This window comes from Corvus hawaiiensis, chromosome 19 (genome assembly GCF_020740725.1).
Source record: "Corvus hawaiiensis isolate bCorHaw1 chromosome 19, bCorHaw1.pri.cur, whole genome shotgun sequence".
NCBI lineage: Eukaryota > Metazoa > Chordata > Aves > Passeriformes > Corvidae > Corvus > Corvus hawaiiensis.
The window spans coordinates 11,038,589-11,059,045 of record NC_063231.1 but is presented as its reverse complement, the minus strand read 5'-3'; the positions used below and the strand labels follow the sequence as shown (position 1 = coordinate 11,059,045).

At 57.3% G+C, this 20,457-nt stretch overlaps 1 protein-coding gene across 6 annotated transcripts in view; it reads left to right on the top strand.

Annotated features, from left to right (window-relative positions):
• Nucleotides 1-7,047: 7,047 nt before the first annotated feature.
• MYOCD (myocardin) overlaps nucleotides 7,048-20,457 on the top strand; it is a 223,788-nt gene continuing 210,378 nt past the window's right edge. For all 6 annotated transcript variants that reach the window (XM_048324019.1, XM_048324013.1, XM_048324020.1 and 3 more), the window contains exon 1: nucleotides 7,048-7,188. The gene's annotated coding sequence lies outside the window, so the exon portion shown is untranslated. The remainder of the gene's footprint in view (nucleotides 7,189-20,457) is intronic.

Sequence of the window (20,457 nt, the reverse complement as noted above, 5' to 3'; positions counted from 1 at the left end):
CAGTGGTGCCAGACCCCAGCGCAGAGATGGATGCCAGCATCCCACCTCTGCTCAGAGTGGTCCCCAGGTACAAAGCTGCTTCCCCTCCCTCCCAGTCATCCCATGAAACAAACTGGAGAGGGCGCAGTTCAGTGGGTGGCTGACAGTTCACCCCTTGACACGGAGCTCGTTTCACTCCATCCCCCTCCTCATTTATTTATTTATGGTCCTTCATCGCAGTGTGGCTTTGCCCTGATGGACGGTGTTTGCACATGTTCCTGTTACCCAGAACATGGGGCTTTGCAGCCACTTCTCTATTTACTGTAATTTTTAGCTCAGACACAACCAGAACTCCCACCCTGTCTGGGCGTCTCAGTGCAGAAAACAAGACTAAACTATTTTGGGATGTTTTTCCCTTTTCCTCATACTTGGGTGCTTTCCCATGTGGCTAAGCCTTTGGAGCCTTGGGGAGGGTGAACCTGTTTCACACACCCCTGAGAGCTGCCTCTGACCCCTGCACACACTTTAACCCCCTCCTCTGACCACAGGCACCTCCCACACAAGGCAGCTTCATGCTCCACTTGGTTTTCCGAGCTAGGAAATGCGTCCGGCATCAGGGATGAGCTGAGAGCACAGCGGATGGGAACGAGCCTCCCAGGCTCCATCCTCACCCTCCTGCTGTCACCTTGTCTGGTCACACCTCCTCAGGGTGCCCAGAATGCTGCGTGCTGCTGCCCCAAGAGGAGGCAGGGACATGGGTTTGGCCCTGTTTGCCTGGCAAATGTGGAAAAGAGCCTGAAAAATGCCCCTTTGCCTCCATCGCTCCCATTTTAGTCCCATTGCATGGCACCCACTGGGGAGAGGCCGGCAATGTGCAAAGCTTCCCCCCTCCTGCCTCTGTCACAGCCAAGGGTCTCTCCATTGAAGTTTACTTTAAGGTCTAATAAAATTTCCAAACTGGAAAAATCTTTATGCAGAGGTTTGCTTTGTTTAAAGGAAGAGGACCATAAAGATAAAGCCTTGCCTGCCCGCCGCTCCCCTCCCGCTGCCCGGGCGAGGGGCCGCGGCTCAGCCCTTCCCTCCCAACCCGGCTGCGGCCAGAGGAAGAGCTTGTTTTCCTAACAAGAAGTTTGAAGATTAAAAGGGGAAAAAATCAGCCATTTGGAATCCTCTACTGACGCTGCAAATACCCTCGTTAATAGATATGTCTCGTTTTGTTACCTCATTTTAATTAATCACTAAACAAAGACAGCTGCCAAATTTCGGCTCTGGCTTTGAGCCTACAACTGACTTGGAGCCCTTGAAAAATAGACTATTTATGGTGCCTGGGCTTAAAGCTTAAATTTCTTGTATAAACTTTACCCTTCCTAAGAATAGCGTGGGGAGAGCATTGCCGGCCCCATACACGGTGCCCGTGCCCCCATCCCCAGCTCGGTGTGGGCAGCAGTGGGGCCAGGAGGGATTGGGGTCCCTCGGGCTGCTGACAGCCCCGTCCTGCAGCAGAGGAGCAGCTGCACCGGTTCCAGGGTGTCCCTCAACAAGTGCTGTCCCAGCCCTGTTATCCCTACACAGGCAGGTGCCACCACCAAGGGAGGTGCCCAATTCCCTTTGCCGAGTGAGAGTTATCCCTGGGGCAGAGCATCCTGGTGCTGGAGAGCATCCCTGGGTCCCTAGGGCTGGCTGGGTGCCTAAGCAAAGTATTTGTACCTCAGCCATGCAGTGTGTGGGGTGAAGAAGTTATTTCATGTTTTAGGGCATGGCTGCTGCATCCACCCCTGTCACTGCCCCGGCGGGACGGGGCTCCTGCCTTTGCTTCGTACACACCCCAGAGCCCTGGGATTCTGCACTGTGGTGGAGCTCAGGCTGCCCACAGCAGGGACATGAGGTTTCTGTGTCTTCCCTCGGATGGCAACTTGAGGCTTCACAGACTCTGAAAAGGCATTTTCATTCCTTGATGTGTTTTTTGTTTCTGTTTAGAGTATTTCCAGGGAAAAGCTTCAGATCACAGGCAGGGAAGGAGCTTTCCTGGAGGACTGGGGCTTGACATTGCCAGAAGAGCAGCCCCAACACAGAGTTTAGGCTGGCAGGTCATTCTGCCCCCTGTGCCAGGTGATGTTCAGAGGACGGATAGGCTGAAGCAGGGGTCCTTGGGTGCTGTGTGCCCTGGCGTGCTGCTCTCAGGGCACCCTGCTGCAGAGCTCACTGCCCTTGCAGTATGAGTGCCTGCACACCCCACCCCGCACCCCGGCACTCCATGCAGATCGATCCACCACCTTGTGTGCTGTTGCATATTCAGTGTCATCCTGAGCCCTTCCTGAGAGCTCCCTCCTTGCACACAGGAAGGGCTGCAATACCCGTGTGGAACCCCAGCGCTGCCAGCTCGGCGCTTTCCTGACCACGCCACTCACACAGCTCACCCTGGTGTCCTGGTGGGTTTGGGTGGTGCCACGGCTCCGGCAGGCCTTGTGCTTTGTCAGTGGGGTCACACCATGGCTCCCGAGCCCTTTGTGGGATCCTGACCCTGGAGACATCCTGGCTGCTGGGCTGGGCTAAGGGGGTCAATGAGGATGTGCCGAGATGATCAATAAACCAGCTCCTGCAGGGAGCATCTAGGCTCAGGGCACAGAATCTGGCCGGGTGCTGGGCAGAGAACACATGGCTCTTCCAGCACCTTAGAAGCAGCTGAGATATAAAGGCCGTGAGGAAAAATCACCCTGCACGGCTGCTGACCACATCCCTGAGCCTGGCAGGAGCTCCTGAGGGTGGTGGTCCCCCAGAGCTGCGCTGGCGCTGAGGGCAGCCAGGGCTGAGCCCCACGGCCCCGGGGCTGCCCCGCTGCCCGGTGTCTGTCCCTCTGCCCAGTGTCTGTCCCGCTGCTCGGTGTCCGTCCCTCTGCCCGGTGTCTGTCCCTCTGCCCGGTGTCTGTCCCGCTGCTCGGTGTCCGTCCCTCTGCCCAGTGTCTGCCCCGCTGCCCGGTGTCTGTCCCTCTGCCCGGTGTCTGTCCCTCTGCCCAGTGTCTGTCCCGCTGCCCGGTGTCTGTCCCTCTGCCCGGTGTCTGTCCCGCTGCCCGGTGTCCGTCCCTCTGCCCAGTGTCTGCCCCGCTGCCCGGTGTCTGTCCCTCTGCCCGGTGTCTGTCCCTCTGCCCGGTGTCCGTCCCTCTGCCCGGTGTGTGTCCCTCTGCCCGGTGTGTGTCCCTCTGCCCGGTGTCTGTCCCTCTGCCCGGTGTCCGTCCCGCTGCCCAGTGTCTGTCCCGCTGCCCGGTGTCTGTCCCGCTGCCCAGTGTCTGTCCCGCTGCCCGGTGTCTGTCCCGCTGCCCGGTGTCTGTCCCTCTGCCCGGTGTCCGTCCCTCTGCCCAGTGTCTGTCCCGCTGCCCGGTGTCTGTCCCTCTGCCCGGTGTCTGTCCCGCTGCTCGGTGTCCGTCCCTCTGCCCAGTGTCTGCCCCGCTGCCCGGTGTCTGTCCCTCTGCCCGGTGTCTGTCCCTCTGCCCGGTGTCCGTCCCTCTGCCCGGTGTGTGTCCCTCTGCCCGGTGTGTGTCCCTCTGCCCGGTGTCTGTCCCTCTGCCCGGTGTCCGTCCCGCTGCCCAGTGTCTGTCCCGCTGCCCGGTGTCTGTCCCGCTGCCCGGTGTCTGTCCCTCTGCCCGGTGTCCGTCCCTCTGCCCAGTGTCTGCCCCGCTGCCCGGTGTCTGTCCCTCTGCCCGGTGTCTGTCCCTCTGCCCGGTGTCCGTCCCTCTGCCCGGTGTGTGTCCCTCTGCCCGGTGTCTGTCCCTCTGCCCGGTGTCCGTCCCGCTGCCCAGTGTCTGTCCCGCTGCCCGGTGTGTGTCCCTCTGCCCGGTGTCTGTCCCTCTGCCCGGTGTCCGTCCCGCTGCCCAGTGTCTGTCCCGCTGCCCGGTGTCTGTCCCTCTGCCCGGTGTCCGCCCCGCTGCCCGGTGTCTGTCCCTCTGCCCGGTGTCCGTCCCACTGCCCGGTGTCCGTCCCGCCCCGCTCGGGGTTGGTGGCCGCGGCCACCGGGCTCCGCAGCGGCTCCCGCTGCCCTGCCCCTCCTGCCCCGGAGAGGGAACGGAGCCAGGCTGCAGGACGAGCTCCTCCAGCTGCAGCCGGGAACCCGCAGCTCATATTTCACCCCGCTAGCAGGTCTCCCACTCGGGTGACACCAAACGCGTGTCACACGCGCTGGAGGCACGGGCTGACGGCCCCCGGCCGCCCACACAGCCTCAGCCCCGGATCCTGCAGCCGTCTCCTGCCTCAATGGCTAAAATAAACTGTCTGATGCACAGCCGGCACAGCGGTGCTCGGGGCTGAGGCGGGACGGAAATCCAGCCACGCACATGCGGTGCCAGAAACCCCAGGTCGTGTCAGCACCTGCTTGGATCCGGGGTGCTGCCACATGCAAACCCCGCGTCCTGCTTCCCATCGCCAACACCCCGGGACACCCCCGGTGCCCCCATCCCGAGCACACACAGTGACACAGCCACTGCCACACTGCCACTGCCACTCTGCCACCGCCCCTGGAGCACCGTGGCACCCACGGGCAGCAAGAGACCCCATGCACCGCTGTTGGTGCTCAGCGGGATTGCCAGGGGGGCAGCCCAGTCTGTGTCTGCCACCTCTGTGCCACCCACTTGTAGTCCTGAGCTATCAACACACTCGTCCTGGGCCGCACAGCCTGGAGGGCAGAGCTGAGCCCCTCTGCTGTGGGTAATTTCAGCTCAAGTTTTGATGGGATAAACCCACCAGGTGTGGAGCTGGCAGGGAGGAGCCCTCTGGCCTGGGGTGTTGTATTGCTGTCAGCACACAGGGCTCGCTCTGGAAGCTGCCCCTGAAGCCACCCTGCAGAGCTCCCTCTCCTCCTCACCCTGGCCTGGCTGCCAGCACTGGGCCATGGCTCTGATGCTGCTGCAAGAAGATCCTGCTCCACCTGAGCTCTTGTGGCAAAACTGTCCTGAAGATCTTCCTCTGCAAGGACCTTCTGGCAAAAACTCCAATGTCCCCCATGGGCTGGGACAGTGGATAGACAGCAGATGGCTTGGAAGAAAACCTGAGGGAAGTGTGAGTTGTTCCACTGCCCAGTGTGGACTCCGAGCTCTAAGGATGGCAGCCTAAATAACAACACAGGCATTGTATTGGTATAGAAACTTGTTATACAGAAACTCTCACCTCCCCACCCCAGAAATGTCACTGTTTCCCTTTTTGTGCCTGTCTTAAAACCCTCCTGCTTCTCAAGGACATTTTGTATGGACTGCAGCTCTGCCCTGTGCAGGCACACCATGAGCAGACCTCTCCTGGGCATGTCTGGATGTGACACTGAAGTCCCACACAGGCACCATCATGCCTGTCTCATCATTGGTGTGGGCCCTTTTGGGGCTCTGGCTCAGGTCTCTCCTAGACCAGGAGCTGCTTTGCCAAAAGGACTTCACTTCCAAACTGCTGTGTAAACAAACCCGGTGGGAGCCGGGGATTTATGGAAGGGCTGGAGAAGGGCTGGTGGAGATCCCCCCGCTCCGTGTCTGCCCGGCCAGTGACTGCTGCACAGACCAAAGGGACGTGTTTGTTAGTGTGAACAGCAGGTTCGCCGGCGGGTGAGTTTACAGCGAGATGGATATAAATAAATAGAAGGAAAAGGACTTTCCCTGCCTGGGGAGTGGCGTCCTGCCCGCCCGGGGAGGGCTGCCCTTGGCCTGGATGCCGGTCGGAAGAGGGATTTGCTTCCAGGGACCTCCCTGCTGGTGTCAAAAAACCTACAGGATTTCTTTTTTTTTTTTTTTTTTTTTTTTTTTAGGGGAGGTGGGCCAGGGTGAAAGCTGGGGAGAGAGAAGGGGGCTGCTACCAGCACTGTCTCCAGCACCACAATGGCACTGGGGCCACAGGTGGCTGAACATCATTCTGCTTGTTATCAGCGAGGAGAAAGCACTGGGGACGTGCAGGGCAGAGGCAGAGGAGGTGTGGGGAGCACAGGCAGGGAGCCTTTGGGGCTTGGCGTTAATGGGGGAAGGAGGTCCAGGCAGAGCAGAGGTTCCTGCTGCCTCCTGAGCTGTTCCGTGCTCACGGGACTCTGGTGAGCCCAGCTGGTGAGGATGGCACCTGGGAAGGTGCTCTCCCCATGCTGTTCCCTTCCCAACAGCAGGAGCCTGCAAACCTCCAGGCTTCAGCCAGGTGCTGAGATCCAAAAGAGAAAGGGTTGATTTAAGGGATAGCAAAGGGCTACAGCCTGCACTGGAGCAGCTCAGCCCAGCTCAGCCCAGCAGGATGGCCTAGGGTAGTCCAAGCCATGAAAAATGGCTTCACACTGATGAGAGGGCAGGGTTAGATGGGATATTGGGAAGGAATTCCTCCCTGGGAGGGTGGGGCAGGCCCTGGCACAGGGTGCCCAGAGCAGCTGGGGCTGCCCCTGGATCCCTGGCAGTGCCCAAGGCCAGGCTGGACATTGGGGCTTGGAGCAGCCTGGGACAGTGGAAGGTGTCCCTGCCCATGGCAGGGGTGGGATGGGATGGTCTTTAGGGTCCCTTCTAACACTTCCAAACTTTCCTGTGATTCTCTGTGCCCCCTCCTTCAGCTCACCATAGCCAGCACTCCCAGTTCCACCCAAGCAGGGGCACTTTGCAGTGCCAAGGTGACCTGCTCCCTGCTCACCCAGACTGGCCTCCCTGGGTGGAAAGAAATGCCCAGCACACACTGAGGCAACGGCTCTGGCAGGGATTGACCCATAACTCCCAGCCCTGGCTGGGATCCTGCCCCACTCCTCACTGCCAGGGCACGGCTCCCTCAGGTGCCTCTGCTCCTCTCTGCCAGGGCACAGACACGTTATGGGGGTGCAGAGAGACTGGGGGGGACGGGGTGCTGCTGCCCCCTCCCCATGCAGCCCCAGGACTGAGTGTGCCCCGGCTGGGGCAGCCCCAGCCCCGGAGCTGTGCCAGAAGGGGGACAGCAGCAGCAGAGGCACTCGGGCAGCTCTCCCGGGAGGCCCCGTCCCCCGCCTCTGCTCCGCGGGCTGCAAGAAGTTAATTTATTTTTGGAAAAGCAGCTCGCAGAGTTTGTCTAATTCCACCCGCACCAGCTCCGTTCACTCTATTTTAAACCAGTTCTTACTGTGCTTCAAGTTTATAAAACACAATCAGTGCTCCCTGGTCAAAGCAGCCCTAACCCGCGGAGCAGGCGAGGAGTGGCAGAGCAGCATCTCCTCCAGGACGCTCTAGCTCAGCCGAAAAGCCCACAGGTAATTAATTAATGCTTCCTCCTTCGTGTTGTTCTGTCCTCCGGCCGCTTTCTCCCGTGCGGGTTTGGTTACGGTGACACACGGCACTGGTGTGTGGTGGCAGCTTTAGGGACATGAGCACAGCCGGACATCGCCGCTGCCTGCTGCTGCTCCTGGGCTTTTGTGGGATCTCAGTGGCACCTGGCAGGTCGTGGACTACATGGAGATCTCTGTGGAGTGTGGCGCTTCTCCAGGAAGGGGCACAAGGTGTGTTTGGCCAGTCAGGAGCTGGCCGTGCCGGAGGCTGGCAGGGAGAGCTGCTGCGGAGGCAGCGGCTGGCTGTGCTCAGGGAGGATGGTGCTGATGGGCCGCTGAGGTTCCTAAAGATTCGTGCCGTGCTGCAGCCATTCGGAGGCTGCTCTGGTGGTTTCTCTGGTGCCACCAACCCATCTGGCACGGTGGGACCCCCCCAGCAGCTCAGGCTGTGCGGTGGCACCCTGCTTTTACTCCTCGTGCTTTGCCATGAGCGTGTCACGGCTCCCTGAACTGTGGAGGGTCGTTCTGATTGCACCAAATGCTCAGTGTTTAATGCAACTTCTCCGTGACTCACCAGTGCAACCCACAAAAACTGTTTAGAAGAAGCTCCGGCATTTCTCACACGCAGAAATCCAGGGCATTTATGGACCGCTTTGTTTCTATTACACGAATGCTTTGCAAAACGCTGCCAGTCAGAATCCACTGATGTCATTTGCTGAGCACTGAAGCGCTCGGGGGAGGTTTGTCAGCCTCGTGCTGGGGCTCTCTGGTGTCTCAGGGTTAAAGCTTTCGAAAGCGCCGCCTTGGCAGCCGCAGCCGTGACATTTCCAGCACGGATGGTTCGAGCGCGGAGCGGGAAGGGCGGCAGCGCTGCCAGGACAGGGCTGTGCCGGCTCCGCTCCTCCCTGCGGGCTGCAGGACCATCTCCCTCTGCCCTGTGGGCACCCTCTGTCCTCATCCGAGCGGCCCTCAGGGCATGCACAAGTGTTTTGGGAAAAGCGGGGAGGGTTCGGGGTTGAGCGCTGTGCGTTGCAGCCGCCGCTTCGCTCGGAGCCGTCTGGATCCCGCTTTGCTGTTTCTTGTTGCCTCTCACCGTTTCGGCTGTGAGTGTGGGGAAAAAAACACCTCAAAAGGCAGAAAAATTAAAGTGCCTTGTTTAGGATTGCGTGACCCGATCTCTCCTATAAAAGCCACTTGTCAGATGGCCCCGGGGACAGCAGCAGGCGGTGACCCCAGGTCCCCCTGGCCAACGCTGCTGTCTGGTGCTGCCTGTGCATTCTGGTGGTCCAGCTTGGAGGGGAAGGGAAATGCGGTTGTTGTGTGGAGTGTTCAGGCTAAAAATAGTTTCCCTCTCGTGCTCCATCTGAATGGGCAGCCACATATGACTGTACATGGATTTGTCTGATAGTCCCCTTTCAGTGTAAGAGACAAAATATCTTAGTTATGGCTTTGTTCTTCAGCTAACAATGGGTAGCTAAAAATATCCGACTTTGTTCCACTCAATAAAGTTCTCTCAAGGGGAGACACTAACGTTACATTTTTGCCAAATCCATGCAAAACACAGCCAAAGAAAATGCACATTTTTGCCAACAACTTTTCATAAAACGAGTAACTAGCAGAAAACTCCATACTGTTCGGCTGTGCTGTCTGCTGTGCAGCATCCCGGGACTCCTGGCTGCCTCGCTCCCCGGGAGCATCCGAGGAGGGCGAGGCACATGGGGCTTCCTCCCACCCTCATCCTCCTCTGGGCACGCTCCAGCTGCTAGCCAGCTGCCAGAGCGTTTGGGCTCGGGCACAGGGTGAGGCGCTGCTGCCTGCTCGTGCCTGGCAGAGGGTGATTGCCTCACCCCTGCCAGTGCTGGCTGCTTGGTGGTCGCTGTGGTCTCGCTCCAATTCCCTTATTTCCCGTTTGATGGCAGCCAGGGCTGGAGGCCGGCCAGGCCGGCCCCGTCCCGCTGTGCAGGCGCAGTGCTGGGGTTTGTGGGGAGCCTGGCACGGCTCTGCCGCGCACTCGCAGCCTGACAGGCAGGAGGAAAGCAGCAGAGACCTCACCGAGCTGGCACGGGCCCTGTGGGGAGGAAGGAGATGGACTCTCCTGCGCTCATCCCCATCTCCACAGAGGATCTCTCCCTCCCCACTGCTCTGCCTGAGTCCCTGGTGCCTTTTTTGCAGCTGCAAAGCTGGGAGCTGCTCACAAAAAGGCTGGGAGAGGCAGGAGAGCCATCCCATGCTGTCTGTCTGTGGAGGCCAGCGTGCTCCGTGTGTGACAGTCCCTCCTGGGCAGAGCAGAGCGGGGTGAGCCCAGCTGAGGAAGCCCCTCTTTCCATGTCAGGGCTGGTCTGGATGAGAGAGCAGCCACCCTGCTGGCATCAGGAGCTTTTCTTTCCATTCCAAGTGGTCTGGATCAGCTGGAGCTCGGTTTGGTTTGGGCTGCACAGTGGCCCAGCAGGTGCTGGCTGAGTGGGACCAAGTCTTGTTTTACCTGTGCCCTGCATTGGGAAAAGTGGTTGAGCTTCTTCTGCCTTCTGTGGTACTGGAGTTTTCCAGGGTTTTTTGTCTCTCAATCATTCCTGTAGCTCTTCTCTGAACCCACTCCCATTTTCCAGCATCTCCCCTGTTATGTACACAATGGCCAGCAATGATTTCCCTCATTGTGCTCTCTCTCTCTGTGCTGTATTTGCTCTCCAACCCAGTGTCAGGTCCAGAGCTCCAACCCCATCAGTTTTCACTGTGTGCCTTCCCTCAGCTTTGTCCCCTCTCTGCTTTTCTCCACTCCATTTTTCACGTGTCCATATTAAAACCCATCGGAATTCAAGGAGAGACATTCCAAAGGAGCAGGGAAGGTTTGGGTGCTGTGGCAGCAGCAGTGCCCTGGGCCAAGCCCTGTGCAGTTGCTTTGATGCCAGTGAGCAGCCGAGGGTGCAGATGGAGGAGGGACAGAGGCCCGGGGACATCGTGTGGCTCTTCCACACCTCATGGCTGAATGAAACCTCCCTCTGCATGGTGGTTATCCCACTCCTGCACTGCCCCTGGTGTGGAGGACCTGTCTGTGCTGGAAAGGCCGAGCTCCAAAGGTGGGATGCCCACCCCACACGTAGCTCTGGGGAAGAAGCCACGGCCCAACGTGATTCATGCAGTGTTTGCTGCTGCAGCATCCCCGGAATGTACCTGCTTTATTTCTTGGCCTTCTTGCCTGTTACTGGAGAGGAGCTCAGCTCGCGCACCGGGGTTTGGATGACAAAGAGATCCAGCCCTGCTCTCAGGCTTGGGGGTGTCTTCTACCAGGACAAAGCCCCCGAGCCGGAGGTCAGGGACCTGCCGGGATGTTGTTCTGCCAGCTGTGACACATGGGTGGCAGGGCTTTGTGTCACCTCCCCACCTCTGAGCCCCCAGCAGGGTGGATGTGCGTGTCCTCCATCACAAGCTGCCTGTTGGGCACGGTCTGCAGGTGTCCCCTGCTCTGGGGGGAGCTCAGTGGTGTCCCACAGTGCATGGTGGGGACATGGCTCATGGTGCCAGCTCACCTGTGGGCTACCAGCACAGACCCCTACGCTCACCAGAGCAGAGGCAGGAGGCACCAGACTCCTCTGCCAGCCTGTTCCCCACGGAGCTGAGCCTCCGAGCCCAGTGTGTGCCCCACAAGAGCAGCAGCCCTTGTGCCTCCCTGCCCTTCCCTGGCTCCCACAGGGCACACACTGCATAGACAAGACTGTGTTTAGGGCAGAGCCCCAAAGTCCACCTCCCCTGCCAGCCTCCTTCCCACGCTCTCCTCAAGGGCCCAGCCCACCCTCGGGACAGGGGGCCAGGGTGCTTCTGAACCAGAACGGCCAGGTTCCTTCAGGATTCTCTGGCCCTGCCTGTGTCCATCGTGCAGTGTGTCCCAGCCACGAGGCAGCCACCAGCTTGGGCTGTTGGCAGTGTCCTGGAGAAGGCACCAGGGAAGAGGACACACTGTCAGGGGCCTTTTCTGACTCACGTTGATTTATGGCCCAACCTCAAGCCAAAAAATTCACTCTGCTTGCACGGGCATTTTTGGAACAGATGCAGGGGGCTTATCAGCTGTCTCCAGGGGTTTCCTGGCTCTGACCTCTATTGTGACAGTGTGACAGCCACGAGCAGCCTCAGGACGGGGCTGCCCCCCCTCACAGCACTGGGGTGTGGGGTCTGCTGGTGCTCTGCAGAGATGGCAGTGGGACTGGGCCTGGGGGTGCTGGTGCTGTGGGTTGTGTCTCCCCTCCAGACAGAGCTGTGCCTTGTGGGGAGCAGCCAGTGTCCCAGGAGGGTTGGTTTTGGTAGGATATTGCCCATCACCCAGCACGCTGTGCACTGTGATTCCTGGAGCAGCCCTGGTGGGCTGGCAGGTGTGGGGTGCAGGAGCAGTCGGTGCCTTTGAAGAGCTGTGAAGGAGTGAAATGATCTAAAATAAAGTCTGGGCTAAAATGAGCGGGCTTTGCCACTCACCCCTCATGCTGAGCAGGACCTGCCTTCCCCAGGGGTGTGCCCAAGGTGCCAGGCACCTTCTCCTGAGCCCTCCGAGTTGTCACCCAAGTGCAGCATCTCACGCCCAGCATCTGTGGCTCCCTGGACCAGTCTCCAGAACTTTCTTCTCTCCTTACAGTCTTCTAATCCTTTTAACTGCGGGGCTGGTTTTATCCTTTATGTGTTTTCTTGGGCCTCCCAAGGCCAAATCTTCCCCATGTGCTGCTTTCGCCACTGGAAGGGAAGAAAACAAAGTGGTTGTGGCCTGATGAGGGTGACTTCCTGGGGTGCTCTCACTTCAAAAGGCTTCTCTGCACTGGGGTGAGTTTGTGAGCAAGGGGGTGATGCTGTTCCCAGTGCATTGAAGTGGAAGGACTGACTTTGCAACTTTCCTGCATTTCTAGGAGCCAAACTGCTGCTGATGTAGGACAAAGAGCAGGAAATAGGGCTGAGCATCTCCTCAGAGGAGCTGGTTTTGAGGCAGGGACTTGCTGAAACGCCGAGGGAGCTGGGGATGAAGGGCTGGTGAGAGCCCGGGGACCCCGCTGGGTGCGGATCCAGCCCAGCACACGCGTGTGCGTGCTTCTCCCTATCTGCACGGCGGGCTGGGCAGTAAATCACGGATCAGGGGAGATGGGCTGCCGGAGCAGGTCATTCTGCAGGGCTCTGACATGGCCCAGCCAGCTGCTGGACGGGGCAGAGGGAGTTGTTTAAGCACCAGCAGCGGCACACCCTGCCTCGGGTCCGACAGCTCATTCGCAGCGCAAGTAGCAATAACATGCCTTTGCTGCTGACGGAGGGTTGTGATGCCATGTGGGATTTGCTCCCAGCTCAGGAAATGCTCCTGGAAAAGTCTTTTCCCTCCCAGAGTTATCAGGAGAGGCGCGAGTCCCTTCTGAAGCGGGAGGATGAAGAGCAACTCCCCAGAGACGTGGCAAACGCTGCGGAACAGCCCCGCACGGCTGTTTGAGCTCCAGCTCAAAGGATCCCGCTGCCTTCTGTCCCTGCAAGGCTCGCAGGGCCCTATTCCCGCCCCGCAAACAGCACGTAGGCATCTCCACGGTGGCTGTCATCGCCCTGCCGAGGAGCTGTCCCAGCGCGCAGTGCCGAGCCCTGGCCCCGGGGCTGACAGGCTGCTCCCGGCCCGGGGATCGCCCCTCGGTGCATCCCTGTGCCGCAGGGCTTCCCCTTCTCCGCATCCCTGTGCCGCAGGGCTTCCCCTTCTCCGCATCCCTGTGCCACGAGGCTTCCCCTTCTCTGCATCCCTGTGCCACAGGGCTTCTCCTTCTCGTCATCCCTGTGCCACAGGGCTTCCCCGTCCCTGGCGGAGCACAGGGGACTGAAGCTGGGACATCGAGAGTGCTCTGAGGAGTGCTGCTCGGAGCAGTTAACCCATAGCATACAGGGGAAACAGATAAAGGATGTCTGAGCCTGGAGTGGGAGGCAGCAGCTCCTTGCAGAAGCGTGGGATGTGCCAAGAGCCCCGGTTTTGTAGCTGTACAAGAGTCTTGACACCAAGCCCGTGCTGGCTCTTCCTCTGGGGATTCTGCCCCGGGCAGGGCTCGGGGGGGATCTGCTCCCCTGGGCTGCCTCCAGGGCCCTGCGGCCGCAGCACATACACCCTGCCTGCCCAGCTCCACGGCCATTTGTCACCAAGAAATTTAACTTTCTGAAGTCTGCAAGCTTGCTAAGAATAAACTTAATAAATTAGTGAGCATATTTAAAGTGCAGCACTGCTCGCTGATCTGGCATTTTAATCTACTCGTGAAACTATCCAGAGTGTTTGCTCAGCGTGTGGCCAAGTTCTGAAATATTTGCATGCTGCTATTGTCAGTACATCTCCTGACCCTTTGCAAAAGGATGGCAGGAGGAGAGAATTTATAAGAATCTTCCACTGGCGAAGGTAGCGGGGCCGTTCCTGCTAACACACTCCTAGAGTTATCTCCCTGAGATCATCTTCGCCTGCTGTTCCAATCCAGTGGATGAGGTACTTTTAAACAATGCAGCTGTGGTTTATCTTCTCCAGGGCTACATATCCTCTTCGGTGACACACATTCCTTGCAGGTCAGTTGTAAAACATGTTGGATGTTGGCACACGGGCAGCCGGAGCCAACCAAAGCCACTCTTTCCACTCGGGAATGCCGCAAGAGCTGCAGGTTGGCCTGGCCTCTGCAGTGCCCAGCTCCTTCCTGCTGCTTCCCAGAGGAGCAGGCAGGTGGGCAGTGGGAAGAGAGGCTTCGTGCAAGCCACAGGAGGGTCAGAGCTGTGTGTAGGGCTCCAGGATAATCTGTCCCTGGATGCGTGCCTCCATCTGCCTGCATTAACTGCTTGTGCCCCGTGGCCCAGGCTCCTCTGCAGCAGCGATCTGGCTTCTTCCCCATTTGTTTGTCTCACCACCCCAGTGTCACCACACATGATTTAATACATTTCCAGATCATTGATAAGGCAGTTGAATAGCCTAGGGCCCAGCCCTGACCCCCGGGGAGCTCCGTTTCCCCCCTCTGGGTGCAGAGTTCCCGCTGACAATCGCAGCTGGGACACCCCACAGCCAGCTTTTAATCTATTAAATATGGCCCGTGTTGATTGGCTATTGTTCTGGTTTCTTCATCAAAATGTAACAGTACCATGGCATCGCCTTGCAGAAGTCGGAGTGTTTTTTACCACCAATATTATTTTTATCAATCAAACTCGTAATTCCAGGAAAAGATGAATCTTAGTTTGAAGTGCTCTGTTTTCTGTAAGTCTGTGTGAGCTAGCTTTAATCACATTTTTCTCACCTAAACTGGCCTGTGGCAGCCTTTGGAGGGGCCTGCCCAGAGCTGATGCCCGGCCTCTCCAGTGCCTGATTCAGCCAAACAAACACTGGTGAACGGGAGATTTCCTCTGGCGCATCTATCCCAAGTCTAACACAACCCACAGCCTCACCAGAGCTGTAATTATTCCCTTTACACTGGCAGAAGCTGCTGCTCCTTTGCTCAGGTTTGCAGCCCATACGTTGTCCTCAGCTCTTGGCTTTCCTTATCAGCTTTCTACAGCTTCTCACTTCTCATTCATCATTATCAGTTTCCACTTTCTTAAGTTATATATGGTTTTCTTATTTTTCACAGTTGTCTTCACTTCCCTCACTAGCCAGAGCTGTCTATTTTTTTAACCAACGTTGCCTTCTTTCTCAATTGTGGGATTGTGGTTTTGGGGCAACGCGTAAAATGTTTTTCAACAATTCCCACTTAGCATTCACATTTTTCTGATTAAATTCCTTCTCCCAATTGATTTGGTTCATAATTGTTTCCAGCTCTGTGAAACTAAATCGTTTTAGCATTAAGTGGATATATTTTCAGAACAGGGCTTCACTTTAAATATTCGCTGTATTGTCATTTTGCTTTTCAGTTAAATAAACTAAAGCACTCTTAGAGACTTTTGGCATGCATTTTAGGGTCACAGAACTGGGAAATGGAAATTGTTCCTGAGAAAAGTTGTTTTCATGATTTTTTTTTTGTCAACATGTATATTAATTTGAATAAACTGAGGCTTGTCTGAAATCCAGCAGCATGAAGATGGCATTGTCCCTCCTTTGGCAACTGAAAATTGAGGCATTAAGTCCAAAATTTTAGTTTTATTCTCCAAGTTTCCCCAACATTTTGTATTTGGCAATTAAAATCAGAAATCCTTCAGTCACTTTGAGGTTTTCCAGATTTCACTGGAAATAAAACTTCATTTTTGTTTGTTTGTTTTTGTAGGAAAATTAAGTTTCTCTCTGAAATTATGAATTTGATGTCCCAAATACCACATTTCATTGACAAGCATTTGAGCAAGCTGTGGTAACTCGTTCTGGGGAGGATGCCCACAGCTGGAATGTCTCCTGTGGGTCACCCAGCTCGTGGCTGGACTCCTCTGTCCCGGACACGGCTGCCACCCCTCACTCCCCATCCCGAGCAGTGGCTGGCCGGTGTTTTTATCCACAGAAGGACAGGGAGATCCTGGTGGGCAGCTTGTGCTGGTCCAGCAGCCAAACCAGCCTGGGTGGTGCAGGGCTGCTCATGCCCTCCTGTGTGATGTCAGTGGAGCCCAGCTGGGCAGGAGGTTCCAGACCTCCCTTTTCACGCCAGCGTGGTGTGTCCAGCAGTGCCCACAGGGGAGAGGGTAAGTCCAAAGAGGCTGCTTTGGGAGGAGAAGGCAGGAGAAGGAAGGAGAAGGCAGGAGAAGGAAGGGGAAAGCAGGTCAAGACATGACAAGGGAGGTTGCTACATCTGGACAGGCAGTTCCCTACCCAAAACCCACAGAAAACTGTGAGGAGCAGGAGGAAGGACTGGTCACTCCCACCATGGGGCGGGATCTCTGCTGATTTCCAGGTGAGCAGATGAGGAGACCTCAGCACAAGCCCTGCCTGTGCAGCCCCTGGTCGGGACCCTGTGGTTGGAGGAGCCTTTGTGAACCCCACACTTTCCTCCTGGCTCAGACACCTCCCGGCACTCTCGGGACCGGGGATTACAGGAGTTAACGTGTCTTGTCCTCACGAGTCACTTCTTCATTCCCACATTAAGCATCTGCAGAACCATTCAGTGGCTTTCAAGGACAGAAGGGACCATCTGCTCTGACCTCTGCATAGCAGACCAGGGACTTTCACCTGCTGGTTCTCGCATCCTGTCTGCAATGTGAGGTCAATAAAAAGCATTTCTTTTACACTGAGGTGCCCAGTCTTGAGTTAAAGCCTTTCTGCTGACAGCAAATCTGCTGCATCCCCAGCCAAGCTGGCCCAACTGGATCCACTGTGCTCTGTGTTAGAAGTGCACTGCAGATTTCTGTGCAGAACCTGGGCTCTGCCTGCCAGAGGAAGGAGCACTCTGCCAGAGAGGTCTCCCTCCCACGCTGGCGTTGCTGGATAACTGGAGACGCTCCCGCTGGCCTACGGAAAACAAAGCCCAGTATTCCTGGGATTGCTTCTGGTTTTCTCCAGATCTTTCAAGCTCCTTTAACACTCCCAGAGCCCAAGGCAGCCCAGGTAGGATTCTCCTCCAGCTCCCATCCTCCTCTTCTTCTTCTTCCTCCCCTGAGAGACCTGTAAGATGTACACACACTTCTAAGGGCAGGATTTCCTTGAGGATGCTTCCTCATGGCTTCCCTGCTCCAGTCCCTACCTGGGAGATTTTACTGACCTGTCCATAATGGTCCATAATGGCATTTCCCTCCTCAGCCACCTTGCCGAGTGTTGTTGTCCCCACCATTGGCCCTGGGCTCAGCAGCTGTGGGGCTCCCAGTCCTGGTGTGGACAGACTTGAGGGATCCTCTCACACTGGCCAGTTCCTCCAGGCCTCAGGGACTCCCCAGACCCCAAATATCAGCTGTGCCTGCTCATTCTGTGGGACAGCAACCCCCTTGGGGCAGCCTAAAAGCAAAGGCAGAGCTGGAGCGACGTGGTCACTCCTGGCTCCCTCATACCCTAAACTCAGGAGTCTCCTGGCTGACCCTAAGGAAGGAGTGTGTGAGACACGCTCCCAGGAGATCCCCCATCGCGACATCCAGGTCTGCTCCCTCTCTCCCCCTCTCCTCGCAGCCCTGGGTCACGTAACTCGTGCGCAGCACAGGCCAGACAGACTCTCTGGCAGACTCTCTGGCATCGTTTTTTCAGGCTTGATAAATGGGGCCAACTCCTCCAGATTGAACTCAAGAAAATACCATTATCTGCTGCGCAATGACTCAGAGATTGCATTGCAACATCTCGTTGGTAATGTCAGATCGCAGGCAACGATATTAAAAATGAGCATTTTACCCTGGACAGGGTATTAACTATGAAATTAAATCTGTATTTATTGCTTTTAGCCACGAGCATCCAGACCCTTCCAGAATAAATGTTTTCAGTTCCGTGCAGGAAGGGTCTGTCATGTCCAAGCCAGACATTTCCAACCCACGTGCACCACCGGGATGCTGGGGAGCCGTGCCCTGTGATGTTATGGCAGATCCCATGAGCTCATCCCTCGTTTTGCTGGGCCAGTCTGACACACACAGAGCTCCACAGCCTTTTGTCTCTGAAGGAGTGCAAACACCAACAACTTGAATTTCACAGAATCGCAGAATCGCACAACATCCTGAGCTGGGAGGGACCCACAAGAGTCATCGATGCCCAACTTCTGACCCTACACAGGACAGCCACAGGAGTCCCACCAGGTGCCTGAGAGCCTTATCCAAACACTTCTTGAGCTCCTTTGCCCTTGGCAAGTGCCTGAGCAGAGCAGGACGTGGCAGCATGGGGGTGGAGGGGGTGACTTGGGATGGGCTCCATGCCAGGACCATGGCTCCAGCCATGGCACCACATGTGACAGGGCAGTGCAGGACTGTCACTGGGTTTCACACATGACAGGAGCCCCGTGACCCTGGCAGGGAGCGTGTGGCATCCCCAGGACAGGAGTCAGCATGGTTTCCCCAGCAATGGGAAGGCTGTGAGACCCCCCAGCCCTTCTCCATGCCCAGCAGCACGGTGTGTCATGGGTTTCCTTTTCCTGGGGAGAGAGTGAGATGCCCATGACCCCACCCTTTGCCATGGGAGAGATGCCTGGAGCCCCCAGGACCTCGTGCTGGCACTCAGCCCTCACCCAAGGTCACAGCAGCCCTGTGTGCCCCTGGGCACAGCCCTGGGAGGGCACAGACCTGCAAGGGCACAGCCCAACCCTGGCTGGGCTGAGCAAGGAGAGGGAAAGGGGAACAGAGGTCCTGCCACAGCCAGCCTGGGGCAGCCAGGACACCAGCTGTGAGATCCTCTCTTCTTGGGCTGCAGGGTTTGATCCTCAACCTCCTCTTCCTCCTCTGCCTCTCAGTTCAGGAGCTTTTCTGCTGAACAAGAGGGTTTCACTGAAATGGCTGTTTTGAAAAAAAAAGCTCTGTTCTTGGGGGGATGGGGGGAATCAGCCAAGTGAATGCAAGTGTCAGGATCAAAGCCAGGTGGCTTTGTTCGAGTGCAAGTGGTTTATCAGTGGCATTTTTCAGTTGGGAACCAACAGAGCTTTAAAAGGATGGTGAGAAATGATGATGTTCAGTTTGATTCAGTTCCCTGCGTGTCATTTCTTTTCGCTTTTATTTTTTTATAACAAATGTTTGGAATGGCTCTTCGGTTGCGTTGAGCTTTTGTTCTGGATGAGCTTCTGGTGGTGCCTGGCTCTCTCACCAGCGTTCCCCAGGGTGTGTTTCCTGGACAGTGCGAGCCATGCTCAGCTGTGCAAGACATTGCCAAATACACCTGTAATTTCCAGACTGGCAGTCCATGATGAAATTCTGCCAAATTGGCTTTCCAGTGATGTTTCCAATGGTACAGATCGGCTTGAAGGACAGCAAACACAGCCAGCTCCTCATTCAGAAGGTGTGTGGAGCTCTGTGGTCAATACTGGAAGGGGAAAGAAAAGAAAACACTCCCAGCTTCCGTCAAAAGTCAGCAGAGAGTGGTTTGCACTCCCAGCTCATGGCAGCACTCCTGGGATAGCAGCACTCCCGGCATGGGCTGGGAGCGAGCCCACGGTGCTGCTTTAGGGCGTGTGCCAGGGTGGCTGCAGGGAGGGAGCCCCAGCTGTACGAGGGGCCCCGTCCTGCACACTGCGGGTTTGGCTGCTGCCCGGTTCCCCCTGGTGCCACGGCTGCTCTGGGGGTGAGGGACAGGGTGCCAGCGAGCGCCTGGCCCTGCTGGGACGGCCCTGAGCTCCTTCCCTGCACCCTGACCTGGGTGGGGATCCCCGAGTCTGCCTGGCTGAGCCCAGGCCTTGCCTTGCTGTAACACCAGCGTGCAACGCATCCTGCTCCCGTTCCCACAGCCCTCTCTGCCTTTCACCCCATCAGCAAGCTGCAGCCACGGCTCTTGGCTTGCATTCCCACCCTCCTTCCTCCCGTGCAGCTTGGGGTGTCCGCTGTCCCCTGGGGCGTGAGCAGCTGTCCCCAGAACATCCCCCCCAGGCAGCAGCAGAGCTCAGGCAGATTGTCACTCATGTCCCTTGGGAGAGTGGGATGGGCCCGACGGATTTAAGGGCTTTTCCAAAAGAGAAAAATACAGAGCACATACTTGTTGTTAAACACAAGAATACTTAATTGTTGTCAAGTGTAAAAATCACTTTCTGTTGCGTTGTGCGAGCACGCCACAGCCTCCCACGGAGCCTGCTGGCACCGAGCGCTCCTGACAGCTCTGCTGGGGCTGCCTGACCCCTCGGGAGAAAAACACCAGCGGGATGCACACCAGGGCCAGCCCTTCCGATGGGCCAGCACACCCTGCTCGGTGCACGGTGCTGGGAACATGCTTCCCAGCCCATGCCTGACTCCAGGGGACAGCTCAGTGCAGGCCCCTGGCAGGAGGCACTGATGGCCACCCTTGGGTCAGCTCAAACCCTCGGACCTCCACCAAGGGCTGCTGGAGGCTGAAGGTGGTTGCCCAGGGCAGCCAGGGGTGCGACCAACAGGCCCCTGTGGTCATTAAAAGCACCTGGGCAGAGCAGGCTGACACTGTGGTGTCACCAGACATGTGGTAGTGATGAAGATGGTGAAGGGCTTGGAGGCTGAGGGAGCTGGGCTTGCTCAGCTGGAGCGGAGCAGACTGAGGGCAGAGCTCAGCGGGGGCTGCAGCTCCTTCTGAGCTGCAATCTCTGCTCCCTGGGACAGGGACAGCACCCAGGGAGCGGCTGGAGCTGGGCCAGGGCAGGCTCAGGCTGAGATCAGGGAAAGGTTCTTCCCCCAGAGGGTGCTGGGCACTGCCCAGGCTCCCCAGGGAATGGGCACGGCCCCGAGGCTGCCAGAGCTCCAGGAGCG